We start from the raw sequence: 24,138 nt of genomic DNA, 5'->3' as shown, positions 1-24,138 counted from the left end.
TATTATATAGTCATTACACACACAGGGATCTATTATATAGAGTCATTACACACAGAGGGATCTATTATATAGAGACATTACAGACAGAGGGATATATTATATAGAGTCATTACACACAGAGGGATCTATTATATAGAGTCATTACGGACAGTGATCTATTATATAGAGTCATTACACTCAGAGGGATCTATTATATAGAGTCATTACACACAGAGGGATCTATTATATAGAGTCATTACACACAGAGTGATCTATTATATAGAGTCATTACACACAGAGCGATCTATTATATAGAGTCATTACACACAGAGGGATCTATTATATAGAGTCATTACACACAGAGGGATCTATTATATAGAGTCATTGCACACAGAGGGATCTATTATATAGAGTCATTACACACAGAGCAATCTATTATATAGAGTCATTACACACAGAGGGATCTATTATATAGAGTCATTACACACAGAGCGATCTATTATATAGAGTCATTACACACAGAGGGATCTATTATATAGAGTCATTAAACGCAGAGGGATCTATTATATAGTCATTACACACAGAGTGATCTATTATATAGAGTCATTACACACAGTGATCTATTATATAGTCATTACACACAGAGGGATCTATTATATAGAGTCATTATACACAGAGGGATCTATTTCACGTGTTTATTTCTGTTAATCTTGATGATTATGGCTTACAGCCAATGAAAATACAAAAGTCATTATCTCCGTAAATTAGAATACTTTATAACAGCTTGAAAAATTATTTTAAAATCTGAAATGTTGTCCTACTGAAATGTCTGGTCAGTAAATGCCCTCAATACTTGGCCGGGCTCCTTGTGCATCAATTACTGCATCAATGCGGCAATGTGGCATGGATGGATCAGCCTGTGGCCCTGCTGAGGGTTTATGAAAGCCCAGGTGGCTTTGATAGCAGCCTTCAGCTCGTCTGCATTTTTGGGTCTTGGGTCTCTCATCTTCCTCTTGACAATACCCCAGAGATTCTCTGACCAATCAAGCACAGTGATACTGTTGTGTGTAAACCAGGTATTGGTACTTTTGGCCGTGTGGACAGGGGCCAAGTCCGGCTGGAGAATGACATTTACATCTCCAAAAGTTTGTCGGCAGAGGGAAGCATGAAGTGCTGTAAAATGTCCTGGTAGACGGCTGCACTGACTTTGGTCTTGATAAAACACAGTGGACCTACACCAGCAGATGACATGGCCCCCAAACCATCACTCATGGTGGAAACTTCACACTAGACCTCAAGCAGCTAAACCTCTGGACCTTGATTTCCAAATGAAAATTGGAACTCTGGGACCTTGTGGAGTGTGTCAATGACTGCCTTCTGGACATCTGTCAAGTCAGCAGTCTTCCCCATGATCGTGGAGCCTACTGAAACAGACTAAGGGACCTTTTTAAATGCTTAGGAAGCCTTTGCAGGTGTTTTTTGTTAATTATTTAAGTTTACTGAGATAATGACTTTTTTGTGTTTTCATTGGCTGTAAGCCATAACCATCAACATTAACAGAAATAAACAATTGAAATAGATCACCCTGTGCGTAATGACTCTATATAATATATGACTTTCACTTTTTGTATTGAAGAACTGAAATTAACTTTTTTAATGATATTCTAATTTTGTGAGATGCACCTGTATATAGCACCCTCTATACTCCCTGGTCCTGCAGCAGCTGCCATCATGTATACAGCAGATGAGACAGACACTTTATTATATGCCGGATCAGCCAAGTCTGGTTCTAGCTCTGGTATATTGAGCGTCAGCGTTCACTCTCATCATTGTCTCTGTAGGGTGAAGTGCACACAAATAAAACACACAACACAATATATTATTATTTTTTTTTTTATTGGAACAGCAATAAGCCACATTGTAATAAAAATATTACTGGCCCTTTAATAAATTAAAGTTCACAATGACTCTCAGGTCAGGCCCGATAGAGACTACAGAACTTGCTGCGGATAGTGCAGACCTGATGAGACCCACTGGAACCAAAGATCCAGAGGAAGGCGAAGAAAACCCCCTAGGGGGGAAAAAAATTCCTTCCTGACCCCAGTTCTGGCGATCGGATATCTCACTGGATCTTGTCTCGCCTGCTGCATATTGCTGTATATCTGTACGTCATGGGCGGACACAGCCAGAAGAGGGCCCCTCTATCAGAACAGTATATCTAGCTTGTGTCTGAACTGTTGGGTGGGCTGCTTCGGGCCTGGCCCCGTGTCTGGACTGTTGGGCCGCCCGCCTCGGGCCTGGCTTTGTGTCTGGACTGAGGGACTTCCTGCCTCGAGTCTGGACTGTTGGACCTCCCGCTTCGGGTCTAGACAGTTGGGCCGCCCGCCTCGGGTCTGGACAGTTGCCCCTCTATCAGTATATTGGCATAGCTCATCATAATGCACAATTCACCTGATTAGGAGGTGGTGGTGGCCCCTTTACATCTTGGGTCCCTGTGCGACTGCACAGGTTGCACCAAATGGCCGCCCTCCTCGGGTCTGGCCCCATGTCTGGACTGTTGGGCCACCAGACACGGGTCTGGACTGTTGGGCCGCCCGACTCGGGTCTGGACTGTTGGGCCGCCCGACTCGGGTCTAGACTGTTGGGCCGCCCGACTCGGGTCTGGACTGTTGGGCCGCCCGACTCGGGTCTGGATTGTTGGGCCGCCCGACTCGGGTCTAGACTGTTGGGCCGCCTGACTCGGGTCTAGACTGTTGGGCCGCCCGACTCGGGTCTGGACTGTTGGGCTGCCCGACTCGGGTCTGGACTGTTGGGCCCGCCCGCCCAGTGTCCTAACTGTGGGGCCAGCCCGCCCCATGTCCGGACTGTGGGGCCCGTCCGCCCTGTGTCCGGACTTTGGGGCCGCCTGCCCCAGGTCTAGCCCCAGGTCTGGACTGTGGGGCCGGCTGCCCCGGGACTAGCCCCGTGTCTGGACTGTGGGGCCCGTCCACCCCGTGTCCGGACTGTTTGGCCGCCTGCTCCGAGTCTAGCCCCAGGTCTGGACTGTGGGGCCCGCCACCCGCCCCGGGTCCGGACTGTGGCGCCTGCCCACCCTATGTCCAGACTGTGGCCGCCCCGTGTCCGTACTGTGGGGCCCGTCCACCCCATGTCCGGACTGTGGGGCCGACTAGCCCGGGTCTAGCCCCAGGTCTGGACTGTGGGGCCCCCCACCCGCCCTGGGTCCGGACTGTGGCACCTGCCCACCCTATGTCCAGACTGTGGCCGCTCCGTGTCTGGACTGTGGGGCCCGTCCACCCCGTGTCCGGACTGTGGGGCCGCATGCCCTGGGTCTAGCCCCAGGTTTGGACTGTGGGGCCCCCCGCCCGTCCCGGTTCCGAACTGAGGGGCCACCGCCCACCCTGGGTCCGGACTGTGGCGCCTGCCCGCCCTATGTCCGGAGTGTGGCCGCCCTGTGTCCGGACTGTGGGGCCCGATCGCCCCGTGTCCGGACTGTGGGCCGCCTGCTGCGGGTATAGCCCCAGGTCTGGACAGTGGGGACCCTCGCCCGCCCCGGGTCCAGACTGTGGGGCCCCCCGCCCGCCCCGGGCCTGGACTGTTGGGCCAGCTGCCCCCGAGTCTAGCCTAGAGCCTGGACTGTGGGGTCCGCCCACCCTATGTCCAGACTGTGACCGCCCCGTGTCCGGACTTTTGGGGCCCGTACACCCCATGTCCGGACTGTGGGGCCGCCTGCCACGAGTCTAGCCCCAGGTCTAGACTGTGGGGCCCCCCGCCTGCCCCGGGTCCGGACTGTGGCACCTGCCCACCCTATGTCCAGACTGTGGCCGCCCCGTGTCCGGACTATGGGGCCCGTCCACCCCGAGTCCGGACTGTGGGGCCGCCTGCCCGGGTCTAGCCCCAGGTCTGGACTGTGGGGCCACCCGCCCGCCCCGGTTCCGGACTGTGGGGCCCCCCAACCGCCCCGGGTCCGGACTGTGGCGCCTACCCGCCCTATGTCCGGATTGTGACCGCCCCGTGTCCGGACTGTGGGGCCCGTCCACCCCGTGTCCGGACTGTGGGGCCGCCTGCCCCGGGTCTAGCCCCGGGTCCGGACTGTGGCGCCTGCCCGCCCTATGTTCGGACTGTGGCCGCCCCTTGTCCGGACTGTGGGGCCTGTCTGCCCCGTGTCCAGACTGTGGGGCTGCCTGCCCCGTGTCTAGCCCCGGGTCTGGACTGTGGCGCCTGCCAGCCCTATGTCCAGACTGTGGCCGCCCCGTGTCCGGACTGTGGGGCCCGTGCGTCCCGTGTCCGGACTGTGGGGCTGCCTGCCCCGGGTCCAGCCCCGAGCCTGGACTGTGGGGTCCGCCCGCCCTATGTCCGGACTGTGGCCGTCCGTGTCCGGACTGTGGGGCCCGTCCACCCCATGTCCGGACTGTGGGGCCGCCTGCCCCAGGTCTAGCCCCAGGTATGGACAGTGGGGACCACCGCCCGCCTCGGGTCCAGACTGTGGGGCCCCCCACCCGCCCCGGGCCTGGACTGTTGGGCCGGCTGCCCCCCGTCTGCCCCGGGTCCGGACTGTAGAGCCTGCCCAACCTATGTCCAGACTGTGGCCGCCCCGTGTCCGGACTGTGGGGCCCGTCCACCCCGTGTCCGGACTGTGGGGCTGCCTTCCCCGGGTCTAGCCCCACATCTGGACTGTGGGGCCCCCCGGACGCCGCGGTTCCGGACTGTGGGGCCCCACGCCGGCCCCGGGTCCGGACTCTGGCGCCTGCCCGCCCTATGTCCGGACTGTGGCCGCCCCGTGTCCGGACTGTGGGGCCCCGTCCACCCCGTGTCCGGACTGGGGGGCCACCTGCCCCGGGTCTACCCCGGGTCTGGACAGTGGGGACCCTTGCCCACCCCAGGTCCAGACTGTGGGGCCCCCCGCCCAGCCCGGGCCTGGACTTTTGGGCCGGCTGCCCCCGGGCCTAGCTCCGAGCCTGGACTGTGGGGTCCACCCACCCTATGTCCAGACTGTGGCCGCCCCGTGTCCGGTCTGTGGGGCCCGTCCACCCCGTGTCCGGACTGTGGGGCCGCCTGCCTCGAGTCTAGCCCCAGGTCTAGACTGTGGGGCCCCTCGCCCGTCCCGGGTCCGGACTGTGGCGCCTGCACACCCTATGTCCAGATTGTGGCCGTCCCCGTGTCTGGACTGTGGGGCCCATCCACCCCGTGTCCGGACTGTGGGGCTGCCTGCCACGAGTCTAGCCCCAGGGAAAGACTGTGTGGCCCCCCGCCCGCCCCGGGTCCGGACTGTGGCGCCTGCCCACCCTATGTCCAGACTGTGGCCGCCCCGTGTCCGGACTGTGGGGCCCGTCCACCCCGAGTCCGGACTGTGGGGCCGCCTGCCCGGGTCTAGCCCCAGTTCTGGACTGTGGGGCCACCCGCCGGCCCCGGTTCTGGACTGTGGGGCCCCCCGACCGACCCGGGTCCGGTGTGGCGCCTGCCTGCCGTATGTCCAGACTGTGGCTGCCCCGTGTCCGGACTGTGGGGCCCGTCCCGCCCGTGTCCACAATGTGGGGCTGCCTGCCCCGGGTCTAGCCTAGGGTCCGGACTGTGGCGCCTGCCCGTCCTATGTCCGGACTGTTGTCGCCATGTGTCCGGACTGTGGGGCCCGTCCGCCCTGTGTCCAGAGTGTGGGGCCACCTGCCCTGGGTCTAGTGCCGAGCCTGGACTGTGGGGCCCGCCCCGTGTCCGGACTGTTTGGCCGCCTGCCCCGAGTCTAGCCCCGGGTCTGGACAGTGGGGACCCCCTCCCGCCCCGGGTCCAGACTGTGGGGCCCCCCGCCCGCCCCGGGCCTGGATTGTTGGGCCGGCTGCTCCCCGTCCGCCCCGGGTCCGGACTCTGGCGCCTGCCCGCCCTATGTCCGGACTGTGGCCGCCCCGTGTCCGGACTGTGGGGCCCCGTCCACCCCGTGTCCGGACTGGGGGGTCACCTGCCCCGGGTCTACCCCAGGTCTGGACAGTGGGGACCCTTGCCCGCCCCGGGTCCAGACTGTGGGGCCCCCCGCCCAGCCCGGGCCTGGACTTTTGGGCCGGCTGCCCCCGGGTCTAGCTCCGAGCCTGGACTGTGGGGTCCACCCACCCTATGTCCAGACTGTGGCCGCCCCGTGTCCGGTCTGTGGGGCCCGTCCACCCCGTGTCCGGACTGTGGGGCCGCCTGCCTCGAGTCTAGCCCCAGGTATAGACTGTGGGGCCCCTCGCCCGTCCCGGGTCTGGACTGTGGCGCCTGCACACCCTATGTCCAGATTGTGGCCGTCCCCGTGTCTGGACTGTGGGGCCCATCCACCCCGTGTCCGGACTGTGGGGCTGCCTGCCACGAGTCTAGCCCCAGGGAAAGACTGTGGGGCCCCCCGCCCGCCCCGGGTCCGGACTGTGGCGCCTGCCCACTCTATGTCCAGACTGTGGCCGCCCCGTGTCCGGACTGTGGGGCCCGTCCACCCCGAGTCCGGACTGTGGGGCCGCCTGCCCGGGTCTAGCCCCAGTTCTGGACTGTGGGGCCACCCGCCGGCCCCGGTTCTGGACTGTGGGGCCCCCCGACCGCCCCGGGTCCGGTGTGGCGCCTGCCTGCCGTATGTCCAGACTGTGGCTGCCCCGTGTCCGGACTGTGGGGCCCGTCCCGCCCGTGTCCACAATGTGGGGCTGCCTGCCCCGGGTCTAGCCTAGGGTCCGGACTGTGGCGCCTGCCCGTCCTATGTCCGGACTGTTGTCGCCATGTGTCCGGACTGTGGGGCCCGTCCGCCCTGTGTCCAGAGTGTGGGGCCACCTGCCCTGGGTCTAGTGCCGAGCCTGGACTGTGGGGCCCGCCCCGTGTCCAGACTGTTTGGCCGCCTGCCCCGAGTCTAGCCCCGGGTCTGGACAGTGGGGACCCCCTCCCGCCCCGGGTCCAGACTGTGGGGCCCCCCGCCCGCCCCGGGCCTGGATTGTTGGGCCGGCTGCTCCCCGTCCGCCCCGGGTCCGGACTGTGGCGCCTGCCCACCCTATGTCCAGACTGTGGCCGCACCGTGTCTGGACTGTGGGGCACGTCCACCCCGTGTCCGGACTGTGGGGCCGCCTGCCCCGGGTCTAGCCCCAGGTCTGGACGGTGGGGCCTCCCGCCCGCCCCGGTTCCGGACTGTGGGGCCCCCCGCCTGCCCCGGGTCCGGAATGTGGCGCCTGCCCGCCCTATGTCCGGACTGTGGCCGCCCCGAGTCCGGACTGTGGGGCCCGTCCACCCCGTGTCCGGACTGTGGGGCCGCCTGCCCCGGGTCTACTCCATGTCTGGACAGTGGGGACCCTCGCCCGCCCCGGGTCCAGACTGTAAGGCCCCCCGCCCGCCCGGGGCCTGGACTGTTGGGCCGGCTGCCCCCGGGTTTTGCCCCGAGCCAGGACTGTGGGGTCCGCCCACCCTATGTCCAGACTGTGGCCGCCCCGTGTCCGGACTGTGGGGCCCGTCCACCCCGTGTCCGGACTGTGTGGCCGCCTGCCATGAGTCTAGCCCCAGGTCTAGACTGTGGGGCCTCCCGCCCGCCCCGGGTCCGGACTGTGGCGCCTGCCCACCCTATGTCCAGACTGTGGCCGCCCCGTGTCCGGACTGTGGGGCCCGTCCACCCCGAGTCCGGACTGTGGGGCCACCTGCCACGAGTCTAACCCTAGGTAAAACTGTGGGACCCCCGGCCGCCCCGGGTCTGGACTGTGGCGCCTGCCCACCCTATGTCCAAACTGTGGCCGACCCGTGTCCGGACTGTGGGGCCCGTCCACCCCGTGTGTCCGGACTGTGGGGCTGCCTGCCCCGGGTCTAGCCCCGGGTCCGGACTGTGGCGGCTGCCCGTCCTGTGTCCAGACTGTGGCCGCCCCGTGTCCGGACTGTGGGGCCCGTCCGCCCCGTGTCCGGACTGTGGGGCCGCCTGCCCCGGGTCTAGCCCCGAGCCTGGACTGTGGGTCCCGCCCGCCCTATGTCCGGACTGTGGGGCCCGTCCACCCCGTGTCCGGACTGTGGGCCGCCTGCCCCGAGTCTAGCCCTAGGTCTGGACAGTGGGGAAACCCGCCCGCCCCGGGTCCAGACTGTGATGCCCCCCGCCCACCCCGGGCCTGGACTGTTGGGCCGGCTGCCCCCGGGTCTAGCCCCGAGCCTGGACTGTGGGGTTCGCCCACCCTGTGTCCAGACTGTGGCCGCCCCGTGTCCGGACTGTGGGGCCCGTCCACCCCGTGTCCGGACTGTGGGGCCGCCTGCCCCGGGTCTAGCCCCGTGTCTGGACCGTGGGGCCCCCCGCCCGCCCCGGTTGTGGACTGTGGGGCCACCTGCCCTATGTCCGGACTGTGGCCGCCCCGTGTCCGGACTGTGGGGCCCGTCCACCCCGTGTCCGGACTGTGGGGCCGCCTGCCACGAGTCTAGCCCCTTGTAAAACTGTGGGGCCCCCGGCCGCCCCGGGTCTGGACTGTGGCGCCTGCCCACCCTATGTCCAAACTGTGGCCGCCCCGTGTCCGTACTTTGGGGCCCGTCCACCCCGAGTCCGGACTGTGGGGCCACCTGCCCGGGTCTAGCCCCAGGTCTGGACTGTGGGGCCCCCCGCCCGCCCCGCTTCTGGACTGTGGGGCCACCCGCCCTGTGTCCAGACTGTGGCCGCCCCGTGTCCGGACTTTGGGGCCCGTCCACCCCGTGTCCGGACTGTGGGGACGCCTGCCACGAGTCTAGCCCCAGATAAAACTGTGGGGCCCCTGGCTGCCCCGGGTCCAGACTGTGGCGCCTGCCCACCCTATGTCCAAACTGTGGCCTCCCCGTGTCCGGACTGAGGGGCCCGTCCACCCCGAGTCCGGACTGTGGGGCCGCCTGCCCAGGTCTAGCCCCAGGTCTGGACTGTGGGGCCACCCGTCTGCCCCGGTTCCGGACTGTGTGGCCCCCCGACCGCCCCGGGTCTGGACTGTGGCCCCTGCCTGCCCTATGTCCAGACTGTGGCCTCCCCGTGTCAGGACTGTGGGGCCCGTCCACCCCGTGTGTCCGGACTGTGGGGCTGCCTGCCCCGGGTCTAGCCCAGGGTCCGGACTGTGGTGCCTGCCCGTCCTGTGTCCGGACTGTGGCCACCCCGTGTCCGGACTGTGGGGCCGCCTGCCCCGGGTCTAGCCCCGAGCCTGGACTGTGGGTCCCGCCCGCCCTATGTCCGGACTGTGGGGCCCGTCCACCCCGTGTACGGACTGTGGGCAACCTGCCCCGAGTCTAGCCCCAGGTCTGGACAGTGGGGAACCCCGCCCGCCCCGGGTCCAGACTGTGATGCCCACCCGCCCGCCCCGGGCCTGGACTGTTGGGCCGGCTGCCCCCGGGTCTAGCCCCGAGCCTGGACTGTGGGGTTCGCCCATCCTATGTCCAGACTGTGGCCGCTCCCGTGTCTGGACTGTGGGGCCCGTCCACCCCGAGTCCAGACTGTGGGGCCGCCTGCCCGGGTCTAGCCCCAGTTCTGGACTGTGGGGCCAGCCGCCGGCCCCGGTTCCGGACTGTGGGGCCCCCCGATCGCCCCGGGTCCGGTGTGGCGCCTGCCTGCCCTATGTCCAGACTGTGGCCGCCCCGTGTCCGGACTGTGGGGCCCGTCCAGCCCGTGTCCGTAATGTGGGGCTGCCTGTCCCAGGTCTAGCCTCGGGTCCGGACTGTGGGGCCACCCGCCCGCCCCGGTTACGGACTGTGGGGCCCCCTGACCGCCCCGGGTCTGGACTGTGGCGCCTGCCTGCCCTATGTCCAGACTGTGGCCGCCCCGTGTCTGGACTGTGGGGCCCGTCCACGCCGTGTGTCCGGACTGTGGGGCTGCCTGCCCCTGGTCTACCCCCGAGCCTGGACTGTGGGTCCCGCCCGCCCTATGTCCGGACTGTGGGCCGCCTGCCCCGAGTCTAGCCCTAGGTCTGGACAGTGGGGAACCCTGCCCGCCCCGGGTCCAGACTGTGATGCTCCCCGCCCGCCCCGGGCCTGGACTGTTGGGCCGGCTGCCCCCGGGTCTAGCCCCGAGCCTGAACTGTGGGGTTCGCCCACCCTGTGTCCAGACTGTGGCCGCCCCGTGTTCGGACTGTGGGGCCCGTCCACCCCGTGTCCGGACTGTGGGGCCGCCTGCCCCGGGTCTAGCCCCAGGTCTGGACTGTGGGGCCCCCCGCCCGCCCCGGTTCTGGACTGTGGGGCCACACGCCCTATGTCCGGACTGTGGCCGCCCCGTGTCCAGACTGTGGGGCCCGTCCACCCCGTGTCTGGACTGTGGGGCCGCCTGCCACGAGTCTAGCCCCTGGTAAAACTGTGGGGCCCCCGGCCGCCCCAGGTCCGGACTGTGGCTCCTGCCCACCCTATGTCCAAGCTGTGGCCGCCCCGTGTCCGGACTTTGGGGCCCGTCCACCCCGAGTCCGGACTGTGGGGCCGCCTGCCCGGGTCTAGCCCCAGGTCTGGACTGTGGGGCCGCCCGCCCGCCCCGCTTCTGGACTGTGGGGCCACCCGCCCTGTGTCCAGACTGTGGCCGCCACGTGTCCGGACTGTGGGGACCGTCCACCCCGAGTCCGGACTGTGGGGCCGCCTGCCCGAGTCTAGCCCCAGGTCTGGACTGTGGGGCCACCCGCCCGCCCCGGTTCCGGACTGTGGGGCCCCCCGACCGCCCCGGGTCTGGACTGTGGCGCCTGGCTGCCCTATGTCCAGACTGTGGCCGCCCCGTGTCTGGACTGTGGGGCCCGTCCACCCCGTGTGTCCGGACTGTGGGGCTGCCTGCCACTGGTCTAGCCCCGTGTCCGGACTGTGGCGCCTGCCAGTCCTGTGTCCGGACTGTGGCCGCCCCGTGTCCGGACTGTGGGGCCCGTCTGCCCCGTGAACGAACTGTGGGCCACCTGCCCCGAGTCTAGCCCCAGGTCTGGACAGTGGGAACCCCGCCCGCCCCGGGTCCAGACTGTGATGCCCCCCGCCCGCCCCGGGCCTGAATTGTTGGGCTGGCTGCCACGAGTCTAGCCCCAGGGAAAGACTGTGGGGCCCCCCGCCCGCCCCGGGTCCGGACTGTGGCGCCTGCCCACCCTATGTCCAGACTGTGGCCGCCCCGTGTCCGGACTGTGGGGCCCGTCCACCCCGAGTCCGGACTGTGGGGCCACCTGCCCGGGTCTAGCCCCTGTTCTGGACTGTGGGGCCACCCGCCGGCCCCGGTTCCGGACTGTGGGGCCCCCCGACCGCCCCGGGTCCGGTGTGGCGCCTGCCTGCCCTATGTCCAGACTGTGGCCGCCCCGTGTCCGGACTGTGGGGCCTGTCCAGCCCGTGTCCACAATGTGGGGCTGCCTGCCCTGGGTCTAGCCTAGGGTACGGACTGTGGCGCCTGCCCGTCCTATGTCCGGACTGTTGCCGCCCTGTGTCCGGACTGTGGGGCCCGTCCGCCCTGTGTCCAGAGTGTGGGTCTAGTGCCGAGCCTGGACTGTGGGGCCCGCCCTATGTCCGGACTGTGGCCGCCCGTGTCCGGACTGTTTGGCCGCCTGCCCCGAGTCTAGCCCCGTGTCTGGACAGTGGGGACCCCCGCCCGCCCCGGGTCCAGACTGTGGGGCCCCCCGCCCTCCCCGGGCCTGGATTCTTGGGCCGGCTGCCCCCCGTCCGCCCCGGGTCCGGACTGTGGGGCCGCCTGCCACGAGTCTAGCCCCTGGTAAAACTGTGGGGCCCCCGGCCATCCCGAGCCTGGACTGTGGGTTTCGCCCACCCTATGTCCAGACTGTGGCCGCCCCGAGTCCGGTCTGTGGGGCCCGTCCACCCCGAGTCCGGACTGTGGGGCCGCCTGCCCGGGTCTAGCCCCAGTTCTGGACTGTGGGGCCCCCGCCCGCCCCGCTTCTGGACTGTGGCGCCACCCGCCCTGTGTCCAGACTGTGGCCGCCCCGTGTCCGTACTTTGGGGCCCGTCCACCCCGTGTCCGGACTGTGGGGACGCCTGCCACGAGTCTAGCCCCAGATAAAACTGTGGGGCCCCCGGCCGCCCCGGGTCCGGACTGTGGCGCCTGCCCACCCTATGTCCAAACTGTGGCCGCCCCGTGTCTGGACTGAGGGGCCCGTCCACCCCGAGTCCGGACTGTGGGGCCGCCTGCCCGGGTCTAGCCCCAGGTCTGGACTGTGGGGCCACCCGCCCGCCCCTGTTCCGGACTGTGGCGCCTGCCTGCCCTATGTCCAGACTGTGGCCTCCCCGTGTCTGGACTGTGGGGCCTGTCCACCCCGTGTGTCCGAACTGTGGGGCTGCCTGCCCCGGGTCTAGCCCAGGGTCCGGACTGTGGCGCCTGCCCGTCCTGTGTCCGGACTGTGGCCGCCCCGTGTCCAGACTGTGGGGCCCGTCCGCCCCGTGTCCGGACTGTGGGGCCGCCTGCCCCGGGTCTAGCCCCGAGCCTGGACTGTGGGTCCCGCCCGCCCTATGTCCGGACTGTGGGGCCCGTCCACCCCGTGTACGGACTGTAGGCAACCTGCCCCGAGTCTAGCCCCAGGTCTGGACAGTGGGGAACCCCGCCCACCCCGGGTCCAGACTGTGATGCCCCCCGCCCGCCCCGGGCCTGGACTGTTGGGCCCGCTGCCCCCGGGTCTAGCCCCGAGCCTGGACTGTGGGGTTCGCCCATCCTATGTCCAGACTGTGGCCGCCCCGTGTCTGGACTGTGGGGCCCGTCCACCCCGAGTCCGGACTGTGGGGCCGCCTGCCCGGGTCTAGCCCCAGTTCTGGACTGTGGGGCCACCCGCCGGCCCCGGTTTTGGACTGTGGGGCCCCCGGACCGCCCCGGGTCCGGTGTGGCGCCTGACTGCCCTATGTCCAGACTGTGGCCGCCCCGTGTCCGGACTGTGGGGCCCGTCCAGCCCGTGTCCGTAATGTGGGGCTGCCTGCCCCGGGTCTAGCCTCGGGTCTGGACTGTGGGGCCACCCGCCCGCCCCGGTTCCGGACTGTGGGGCCCCCTGACCGCCCCGGATCTGGACTGTGGCGCCTGCCTGCCTTATGTCCAGACTGTGGCCGCCCCGTGTCTGGACTGTAGGGCCCGTCCACGCCGTGTGTCCGGACTGTGGGGCTGCCTGCCCCGGGTATACCCCCGGGTCCGGACTGTGGCGCCTGCCCGTCCTGTGTCCGGACTGTGGCCGCCCCGTGTCCGGACTGTGGGGCCCGTCCGCCCCGTGTCCGGACTGTGGGGCCGCCTGCCCCGGGTCTAGCCCCGAGCCTGGACTGTGGGTCCCGCCCGCCCTATGTCCGGACTGTGGGCCGCCTGCCCGAGTCTAGCCCTAGGTCTGGACAGTGGGGAACCCCGCCCGCCCCGGGTCCAGACTGTGATGCCCCCCGCCCGCCCCGGGCCTGGACTGTTGGGCCGGCTGCCCCCGGGTCTAGCCCCGAGCCTGGACTGTGGGGTTCGCCCACCCTGTGTCCAGACTGTGGCCGCCCCGTGTTCGGACTGTGGGGCCCGTCCACCCCGTGTCTGGACTGTGGGGCCGCCTGCCCCGGGTCTAGCCCCAGGTCTGAACTGTGGGGCCCCCCGCCCGTCCCGGTTCTGGACTGTGGGGCCACCCGCCCTATGTCCGGACTGTGGCCGCCCCGTGTCCGGACTGTGGGGCCCGTCCACCCCGTGTCCGGACTGTGGGGCCGCCTGCCACGAGTCTAGCCCCTGGTAAAACTGTGGGGCCCCCGGCCGTCCCGGGTCCTGACTGTGGCGCCTGCCCACCCTATGTCCAAGCTGTGCCTGCCCCGTGTCCGGACTTTGGGGCCCGTCCACCCCGAGTCCGGACTGTGGGGCCGCCTGCCCGGGTTTAGCCGCAGGTCTGGACTGTGGGGCCACCCGCCCGCCCCGGTTGCGGACTGTGGGGCCCTCAGACCGCCCCGGGTCTGGACTGTGACGCCTGTCTGCCCTATGTCCAGACTGTGGCCGCCCCGTGTCTGGACTGTGGGGCCCGTCCACCCCGTGTGTCCAAACTGTGGGGCTGCCTGCCCCGGGTCTAGCCCCGTGTCCGGACTGTGGCGCCTGCCCGTCCTGTGTCCGGACTGTGGCCCCCCTGTCCGGACTGTGGGGCCCGTCCGCCCCGTGAACGGACTGTGGGCCACCTGCCCCGAGTCTAGCCCCAGGTCTGGACAGTGGGGAACCCCTCCCGCCCCGGGTCCAGACTGTGAAGCCCCCCGCCCGCCCCGGGCCTGAATTGTTGGGCCGGCTGCCCCCGGGTCTAGCCCCGAGCCTGGACTGTGGGGTTCGCCCACCCTATGTCCAGACTGTGGGCGCCCCGTGTCCGGACTGTGGGGCCCGTCCACCCCGTGTCCGGACTGTGGGTCCGCCTGCCCCGGGTCTAGCCCCAGGTCTGGACTGTGGGGCCCCCCGCCCGCCCCGGTTCTGGACTGTGGGGCCACCCGCCCTATGTCCGGACTGTGGCCGCCCCGTGTCCGGACTGTGGGGCCCGTCCGCCCCGTGTCCGGAATGTGGGGCTGCCTGCCCCGGTTCTAGCCCCGGGTCCGGACTGTGGAGCCTGCCCGTCCTGTGTCCGGACTGTGGCAGCCCCGTGTCCGGACTGTGGGTCCCGTCCGCCCCGTGTTCAGACTGTGGCGCCGCCTGCCCTGGGTCTAGCCCCGGGTCCGGAATGTGGCGCCTGCCAGCCCTATGTCCGGACTGTGGCCGCCCTGTGTCCGGACTGTGCGGCCCGTCCGCCCCGTGTCCGGACTGTGGGACCGCCTGCCCCGAGTCTAGCCCCAGGTCTGGACAGTGGGGACCACCGCCCGCCCCGGATCCAGACTGTGGGGCCCCCCGCCCGCCCCGGGCCTGGATTGTTGGGCCAGCTGCCAACCGCTCGCCCCGGGTCCGGACTGTGGCGCCTGCCCACCCTATGTCCAGACTGTGGCCGCACCGTGTCCGGACTGTGGGGCCCGTCCACCCCGTGTCTGGACTGTGGGGCCGCTTGCCCCGGGTCTAGCCCCGGGTCTGGACTGTGGGGCCCCCCGCCCCCCCCGGTTCCGGACTGTGGGGCCCCCCGCCTGCCCCGGGTCCGGACTGTGGCGCCTGCCCGCCCTATGTCTGGACTGTGGCCGCCCCGTGTCCGGACTGTGGGGCCCGTCCACCCCGTGTCCGGACTGTGGGGCCGCCTGCCACGGGTCTAGCCCCAGATCGGGACAATGGGGACCCCCGCCCGTCCCGGGTCCAGACTGTGGGGCTCGCCGCCCGCCCCCGGCCTGGACTGTTGGGCCGGCTGCCCCCGGGTCTAGCCCCCAGCCTGGACTGTGGGGTCCGCCCACCCTTTGTCCAGACTGTGGCCGCCCCGTGTCCGGACTGTGGGGCCCGTACACCCCGTGTCCGGACTGTGGGGCCGCCTGCCCCGGGTCTAGCCCCAGGTCTGGACTGTGGGGCCCCCCGCCTGCCCCGGTTCCAGACTGTGGGGCCCCCCGCCCGCCCCGGGTCCGGACTGTGGCGCCTGCCCGCCCTATGTCCGGACTGTGGCCGCCCCGTGTCCGGACTGTGGGGCCCGTCCGCCCCGTGTCCGGAATGTGGGGCCGCCTGCCCGGGTCTAGCCCCGGGTTCGGACGGTGGCAGCTGCCCGCCCTATGTCCGGACTGTGGCCGCCCCGTGTCCGGACTTTTGGGCAAGTCCGCCCAGTGTCCGGACTGTGGGGCTGCCTGCCCCGGGTCTAGCCCCAGGTCTGGACTGTGGGGCCCCCCGCCCACCCCGATTCCGGACTGTGGGGCCCCCCGCCTTCCCCGGGTCCGGACTGTGGCGCCTGCCTGCCCTATGTCCGGACTGTGGCCGCCCTGTGCCTGGACTGTCGGGCCCGTCCGCCCTGTTTCCGGACTGTGGGGCCCGTCCGCCCCGTATCTGGAATGTGTGGCCGCCTGCCCCGGGTCTAGCCCCGAGCCTGGACTGTGGGGCCCGCCCGCCCTATGTCCGGACTGTGGCTGCCCGTATCCAGACTGTGGGACCCGTCCACCCCGTGTCCGGACTGTGGGCCGACTGCCCCGAGTCTAGCCCCAGGTCTGGACAGTGGGGATCCCCGCCCGCCCCAGGTCCAGACTGTGATGCCCCCCGCCCGCCCCGGGCCTGGACTGTTGGGCCGGCTGCCCCCTGGTCTAGCCCCGAGCCTGGACTGTGGGGTCTTCCCACCCTATGTCCAGACTGTAGCCGCCCCGTGTCCGGACTGTGGGGCCCGTCCACCCCGGTTCCGCACTGTGAGGCCGCCTGCCGAGGGTCTAGCCCCAGGTCTGGACTGTGGGGCCCCCCGCCCGCCCCGGTTCTGGATTGTGGGGCCCACCGCCCTATGTTCGGACTGTGGCCGCCCCGTGTCCGGACTGTGGGGCCCGTCCGCCCCGTGTCCGGAATGTGGGGCTGCCTGCCCCGAGTCTAGCCCCGGGTCCGGACTGTGGCACCTGCCCGCCCTATGTCCGCACTGTGGCCGCCCCGTGTCCGGACTGTGGGGCCCGTCCGCCCCGTGTCCGGAATGTGGGGCCACCTGCCCCGGGTCTAGTCCCAGGTCTGAACTGTGGTGCCTGGCCGCCCTATGTCCGGAATGTGGCCGCCCCGTGTCCGGACTGTGGGGCCCGTCCGCCTCGTGTCCGGACTGTGGGGCCACCTGCCCCGGGTCTAACCCCAGGTCTGGACTGTGGGGCCCCCCGCCCGCCCCGGGTCCAGACTGTGGCGCCTGCCCACCCTATGTCCAGACTGTGGCCGTCCCGTGTCCGGACTGTGGAGCCCGTCCACCCCGTGTCAGGACCATGGGGCCGCCTGCCCCGGGTCTAGCCCCAGGTCTGGACTGTGGGGCCCCCCCGCCCGCCCCGGTTCTGGACTGTGGGGCCCCCCGCCCGCCCCGGGTCTGGAATGTGGCGCCTGCCCGTCCTATGTCCGGACAGTGGGGCCCGTCCGCCCCGTGTCCGGAATGTGGGGCTGCCTGCCCCGAGTCTAGCCCCGGGTCCGGACTGTGGCACCTGGCCGCCCTATGTCCGGACTGTGGCCACCCCGTGTCCGGACTGTGGGGCCCGTCCACCCCATGTCCGGACTGTGGGGCCGCCTACCCCGGGTCTAGCCCCGGGTCCGGACTGTAGCACCTGCCCGCCCTATGTCCGGACTGTGGCCGCTCCGTATCCGGACTTTGGGGCTCGTCCGCCCCGTGTCCGGACTGTGGGGCCGCCTGCCCCGGGTCTAGCTCCGAGCCTGGACTGTGGGGCCCGCCCGCCCTATGTCCGGACTGTGGCCGCCGTATCCGGACTGTGGGGCCCGTCCGCCACATGTCCGGACTGTTGGGCCGTCTTCCCCGGGTCTAGCCCCAGGTCTGGACAGTGGGGACCCCTGCCCGCCCTGGGTCCAGACTGTGGGGCCCCTGCCCGCCCCTGTCCTGGACTGTTGGGCCGGCTGCCCCCGGGTCTTGCCCCGAGCCTGGACTGTGGGGTCCGCCCACCCTATGCCCAGACTGTGGCCGCCCCGTGTCCGGACTGTGGGGCCCGTCCACCCCGTGTCCGGACTGTGGGGCCACCTGCCCTGAGTCTAGCCCCGGGTCTGGACTGTGGGGCCCCCCGCCCGCCCCGGGTCCAGACTGTGGCGCATGCCCACCCTATGTCCAGACTGTGGCCGCCCAGTGTCCGGACTGTGGTGCCCGTCCACCCCGTGTCCGGACTGTGGGGCCGCCTGCCCCGGGTCTAGCCCCAGGTCTGGACTGTGGGGCCCCTCGCCCGCCCTGGTTCTGGACTGTTGGGACCCCCGCCCGCCCCAGGTCCGGACTGTGGCGCCTGCCCGCCCTATGTCCGGATTGTGGCCGCCCCGTGTCTGGACTGTGGGGCCCGTCAGCCCTGTGTCCGGACTGTGGGGCCCGCCCACCCCGTGTCCGGACTGTGGGCCGTCTGCCCCGAGTCTAGCCCCAGGTCTGGACTGTGGGGCCCCCAGCCCGCCCCGTGTCCGGACTGTGGCGCCTGCCCACCCCGCCTGCCCCGGGTCTAGCCCCAGGTCTGGACAGTGGAGACCCCCGCCCGCCCCGGGTACAGACTGTAGGGCCCCCAGCCTGGACTGTTGGGCCGGCAGCCCTCGGGTCTAACCCCGAGCCTGGACTGTGGGGTCCGCCCACCCTATGTCCAGACTGTGGCCGCCCCGTGTCCGGATTGTGGTGCCCGTCCACCCCGTGTCCGGAATGTGGGGCTGCCTGCCCTGGGTCTAGCCCCTGGTCTGGACTGTGGGGTCCCCCGCCCGCTCCGGTACCGGACTGTGGGGCCCCGCGCCCGCCCCAGGTCCGGACTGTGGCGCCTGCCCGCCCTATGTCCGGACTGTGGCCCCCCGTGTCCGGACTGTGGGGTCCGTCCGGACTGTGGGGCCCGTCCGCCCTATGTCCGGACTGTGGGGCCGCCTGCCCCGGGTCTAGGCCCGAGCCTGGACTGTGGGGCCCGCCCGCCCTATGTCCGGACTGTGGCCGCCTGTATCCGGACTGTGGGACCCATCCGCCCCATGTCCGGACTGTGGGGCCGCCTGCCCCGGGTCTAGCCCCAGGTCTGGACAGTGGGGACCCCCGCTCGCCCCAGGTCCAGACTGTGGGGCCCCCCGCCTGCCCCGGGCCTGGACTGTTGGGCCGGCTGCCCCCGGGTCTAGCCCCGAGCCTGGACTGTGGGGTCCGCCCACCCTTTGTTCAGACTGTTTCCGCCCCGTGTCCGGACTGTGGGGCCCATACAACCCGTGTCCGGACTGTGGGGTCGCCTGCCCCAGGTCTAGCCCCAGGTCTGGACTGTGGGGCCGCCCGCCCGCCCCGGTTCCTTACTGTGGGGCCCCCCGTCCACCCCGTGACCGGACTGTGGGGCCACCTGCCCCTGGTCTAGCCCCAGGTCTGGACTGTGGAGCACCCCGCCTGCCCCGGTTCCGGACTGTGGGCCCCCCCACCCACCCCGGGTGCGGACTGTGGCGCCTGCCCACCCTATGTTCGGACTGTGGCCGCCCCGTGTCCAGACTGTGGGGCCCGTCCGCCCCGTGTCCGGACTGTGGGGCCGCCTGCCCCGGGTCTAGCCCCGGGTCCGGACTGTGGCGCCTGCCCGCCCTATGTCCAGACTGTGGCCATCCCGTGTCCGGACTGTGGGGCCCGTCCGCCCCGTGTCCGGACTTTGGGGCTGCCTGCCCCGGGTCTAGCCCCGAGCCTGGACTGTGGGGCCCGCCCGCCCTATGTCCGGACTGTGGCCGCCCGTATCCGGACTGTGGGGCCCGTCCGCCCCGTGTCCGGACTGTGGGGCCGCCTGCCCCGGGTCTAGCCCCAGGTCTGGACAGTGGGGACCACCGAACGTCCCGGGTCCAGACTGTGGGGCCCCCCACCCGCCCCGAGTATGGACTGTTGGGCCGGCTGCCCCCGCGTCTAGCCCCGAGCCTGAACTGTGGGGTCCGACCACTCTTTGTCCAGACTGTGGCTGCCCTGTGTCCGGACTGTGGGGCCCGTCCACCCTGTGTCCGGACTGTGGGGCCGCCTGCCCCGAGTCTAGCCCCAAGTCTGGACTGTGGGGCCCCCTGCCTGCCCCTGGTCCGGACTGTGGCACCCCCCGCCTGCCCCGGGTCCGGACTGTGGCGCCTGCCCGCCCTATGTCCGGACTGTCGCCGCCCCGTGTCCGGACTGTGGGGCCCATCCGCCCCGTGTCCGGACCATGGGGCCGCCTGCCCCGAGTCTAGCCCCAGGTCTGGACTGTTGGGCCCCCCGCCCGCCCCGGGTCCGGACTGTGGTGCCTGCCCACCCTATGTCCAGACTGTGGCCGCCCCATATCCGGACTGTGGGGCCCGTCCACCCCGTGTCCGGAATGTGGGGCTGCCTGCCCTGGGTCTAGCCCCAGGTCTGGACTGTGGGGCCCCCCGCCCGCCCCGGTTCCGGACTGTGGGGCCCCCCGCCAGCCCCGGGTCTGGACTGTGGCGCCTGCCCGCCCTATGTCCGGACTGTGGCCGCCCCGTGTCCGGACTGTGGGGCCCGTCCGGACTGTGGGGCTCGTCCGCCAGATGTCCGGACTGTGGGGCCGCCTTCCCCGGGTCTAGCCCCGAGCCTGGACTGTGGGGCCTGCCCGCCCTATGTCCGGACTGTAGCCGCCCCGTTTCCGGACTGTGGGGCCGCCTGCCCCGGGTCTAGCCCCAGGTCTGGACAGTGGGGACCCCCGCCCGCCCCGGGTCCAGACTGTGGGGCCCCCCGCATGCCCCGGGCCTGGACTGTTGGGCCGGCTGCCCCCGGGTCTAGCCCCGAGCCTGGACTGTGGGGTCCGCCCACCCTATGTCCAGACTGTGACCGCCCCGTGTCTGGACTGTGGGGCCCGTCCAACCCGTGTCCGGACTGTGGGGCCGCCTGCCCCGGGTCTAGCCCCAGGTCTGGACTGTGGGCCCCCCCGCCCACCCCGGTTCCTGACTGTGGGGCCCCCCGTCCACCCCGTGTCCGGACTGTGGGGCCGCCTGCCCCGGGTCTAGCCCCAGGTCTGGACTGTGGGGCCCCCAGTCCGTCCCAGTTCCTGACTGTGGGCCCGCCCCGGGTCCGGACTGTGGCGCCTGCCCGCAATATGTCCGGACTGTGGCCGCCCCGTGTCCAGACTGTGGGGCCCGTCCGCCCCGTGTCCGGACTGTGGGGCCGCCTGCCCCGAGTCTAGCCCCGGGTCCGGACTGTGGCGCCTGCCCGCCCTATGTCCGGACTGTGGCCGCCCCGTGTCCGGACTGTGGGGCCCATCTGCCCCGTGTCCAGACCATGGGGCCGCCTGCCCCGGGTGTAGCCCCAGGTCTGGACTGTGGGGCCCGCCCGCCCGGTTGTCCGGACTGTGGGGCCCGCCCGCCCCGTTGTCCGGACTGTGGGGCCCGCCCGCCCCATTGTCCGGACTGTGGGGCCCACCCGCCCCGTTGTCCGGACTGTGGGGCCCGCCTTGTGTCCGGACTGTGGGGCCCGCCCACCTTGTGTCCGGACTGTGGGGCCTGCCCGCCCCGTTGTCCGGACTGTGGGGCCCGCCCGACCCGGGTCCAGACTGTGGGGCCCGCCGGCTCCGGGTCCGGACTGTGGTGCCCGCCCGCCCCGGGTCCGGACTGCGGGGCTCGCCCACCCCGGGCCAGTTTCAGTAGTATGTACAGCTCCAGGCCCATGGCTTTTGCCTGATTAGCCAGCCGATTGTGGTTTGTAGGCTTGTTTTCTTTACTGTCTCAATGCTTCATTAACTAGCAATACTGCTGATATTGGTAAGAATGACTTCCGGGTGATACCGGCTGTCTGTGGTGATCCTATCAAACAACAAGGAGGGGCCTTAATAAAGTACAGTCCTGAGGGTAGCTGGTGAGTCCAACAAATTTCCAGTCCATCCCTCATACTTAGATGTTAAAGGCAGACCTGTTCAATATGCTATCCATGTCCCAGTTTGGCCTCTTGTTGGTAGGAGGTGTAAATGGTTGCTTTAAACAGAATGAAGCTATTTTAAGTCTGGTGTCTCAGAATGGACTGATCGACATTTTACTTAGCAAAATATTTAGGTCCCAGTTATCCTTCTAGTTGAAGTTGGTCATGGTTGTGATTAGTAGGGGAGTAACGACTGCAGTCGCAGCAAGTCACAAAGTCTTGGCGGATCAGGGGCCGCCGACGCCAGCAGAACCTTTAATTAGATGTGCGTCCTCCTACGCACATCCAGTTGAAGTGTATTACTGCGGACATACCTATTGGGTCCTTTAGCGACAATGCATGCTGCCAGCCAATCATAGGCCAGCAGATGACGGGGCGCATGGCAGTAACGTCATGCACTCCCGTCGCAGGCCGAAGTCAGCTGCCTGCTTCATAACAGGACTTGCGGAGCGGGAGCGAAGGGAAGGTGGGTAGAGTATTTAAATATTTATTTTAAATAAGTTGCCATACTACTATATATGACTATGAGGTGCTTTATACTACTATATATGACTACGGAGTGCATTATACTGCTATATGACTATGGGGTACATTATACTACTATATATGAATATGGGGTATACTATACTACTATATATGGCTATAAGGGTGCATTATACTGCTATATATGACTATGATGTACATTATACTGCTATATATGACTATGGGGGTACATTATACTGCTGTATATGACTGAAGTGCAATATAGTGCTACATATGACTATAGGGTGCATTTTACTACTATTTATGACTATGGTGGTGCATTATACTACTATTTATGACTATGGAGGTGCATTACACTACTATATATGACTATGGGGGTTGTATTATACTACTATGGATGACTATGAGGGTTGTATTATACTACTACGGATGACTCTTGGGGTTAATTATACTACTATGGATGACTATAGGGGTGCATTATACTTCTGTATATGACTATGAAGGTGTATTATACTACTATATATGACTATTTGCGTGCATTATACTACTATATATGACTATAGGGGTGCAGTATACTGATATGATAGTGGGGTGCATACTACTATGGATGACTCTGGGGTGCATTATACTAGTATATATGACTATGGGGTACATTATACTACTATAAATGACTATGGGGTGCTTTATACTACTATATATGACTATGGGGGTGCATTATACTGATATGACAGTGGGGTGCATACTACTATGGATGACTCTGGGGTACATTATACTACTATATATGACTATGTGGGTGCATTATACTACTATATATGACTATGGGGGTGCATTATACTGATATGACAATGGGGTCCATACTACTATGGATGACTCTGGAGTACATTATACTACTATATATGACTATGGGGATACATTATACTACTATAAATGACTATGGGGTGCTTTATACTACTATATATGACTATGGGGTGCTTTATACTACTATATATGACTATGGGGTGCATTATACTACTGTATATGACTATGGAGTGCTTTATACTAGTGTATATGACTATGGGGGTGCAGTATACTATTATTTATGACTATGGGGTACATTATACAGCTATGTATGATCAGGAGGTGCAATATACTGCTATATATGACTATGGGGTGCTTTATACTACTATATAAACTATATGGGGTACATTATACTGCCTTTTATGATTACTGCTTTATGTGACGATGGGGGTGCATTATACTACTATATATGACTATGGGGTGCATTATACTACTTTATATGACTATGGAGGTACATTGTACTACTATATATGACTATGGGGGTGAATTATACTGCTATATATTATGATAGGGTGCATTATACTACTATGTATGACTGTGGAGGTGCTTTATACTTTATGGAAAACTATGGGGTGCATTATACTACATGTATGACTAGGAGCTGTGCATTATACTTTATGGATGACTATGGGCTGTGCAGTATATTATATGGAGGAGAATGGGATGCATTATACTATATGGAGGACTATGGGATGCATTATACTATAGGAAGGACTATGGGGAGTGCGTTATACATCTGCTCTGGAGTCCCATGACTCGAATGTACACCCCTGGTGAGTATAATGGATTATTTTTTTTATACAATAAAGAACAGCGGCAGAATGGGGGACATATTCGGGATATATATATTCAGACTCTAGTTACGCCACTGGGCATAAGACACATGAAATCATTGTAAGTTCAATTAATATTCGGGGTCTGGAGTCATAAATTGGACTGGTTGGCGTTTAACTTGGTTAACCATTTAGTTTCCAGGTTATCCTTTAAGTTGGATTTGTAAGTTGGGTATGGCTGAGCTGAGCAAAACCAGTGTAAGTCCAGCTGCTCCTCCTGGTCCGGTGTCATAGGATGGACGGCTCAGCATTTAAGTTGATAAACATCTACATTTCAGTTTACTCTCCTTGTTGGAGGTGCAAGCTGGACATGGCTGCAATAAGCTGAATAAAACCACTGTAAGTCCAGTTAAGGCTCCTAGTTGGAAGAGATGGCCTTGTGGACACAAAGTGATTAAACTGTCAATGCCCCAATCCACCCTCCTGGTATGGAGGGGTAAGATGAGCTTGATGGGGTCATGTTGGGCGGCACTACAGTGGAGAAAATAAGTATTTGATACACTGCCGATTTTGCCAGTTTTCCCACCTACAAAGAGTGTAGAGGTCTGTCATTTTTATCGTAGGTACACTTCATCTGTGAGAGAAAATCTAAAAATAAAAAACAGAAAATCACATTGTATGATTTTTAAATAATTAAATTGCATTTTATTGCATGAAATAAGTATTTGATCAGCTACCAACCAGCAAGACTTCTGACTCTCACAGACCTGTTAGTTTTTCTTTAAGAAGCCCTCCTACTCTGCACT

This window comes from Phyllobates terribilis, unplaced genomic scaffold (genome assembly GCF_046119375.1).
Source record: "Phyllobates terribilis strain yellow unplaced genomic scaffold, ASM4611937v1 Scaffold_7__3_contigs__length_470593459, whole genome shotgun sequence".
In the NCBI taxonomy this organism is placed as follows: Eukaryota; Metazoa; Chordata; class Amphibia; order Anura; family Dendrobatidae; genus Phyllobates; species Phyllobates terribilis.
This window is presented reverse-complemented; position numbering follows the sequence as displayed.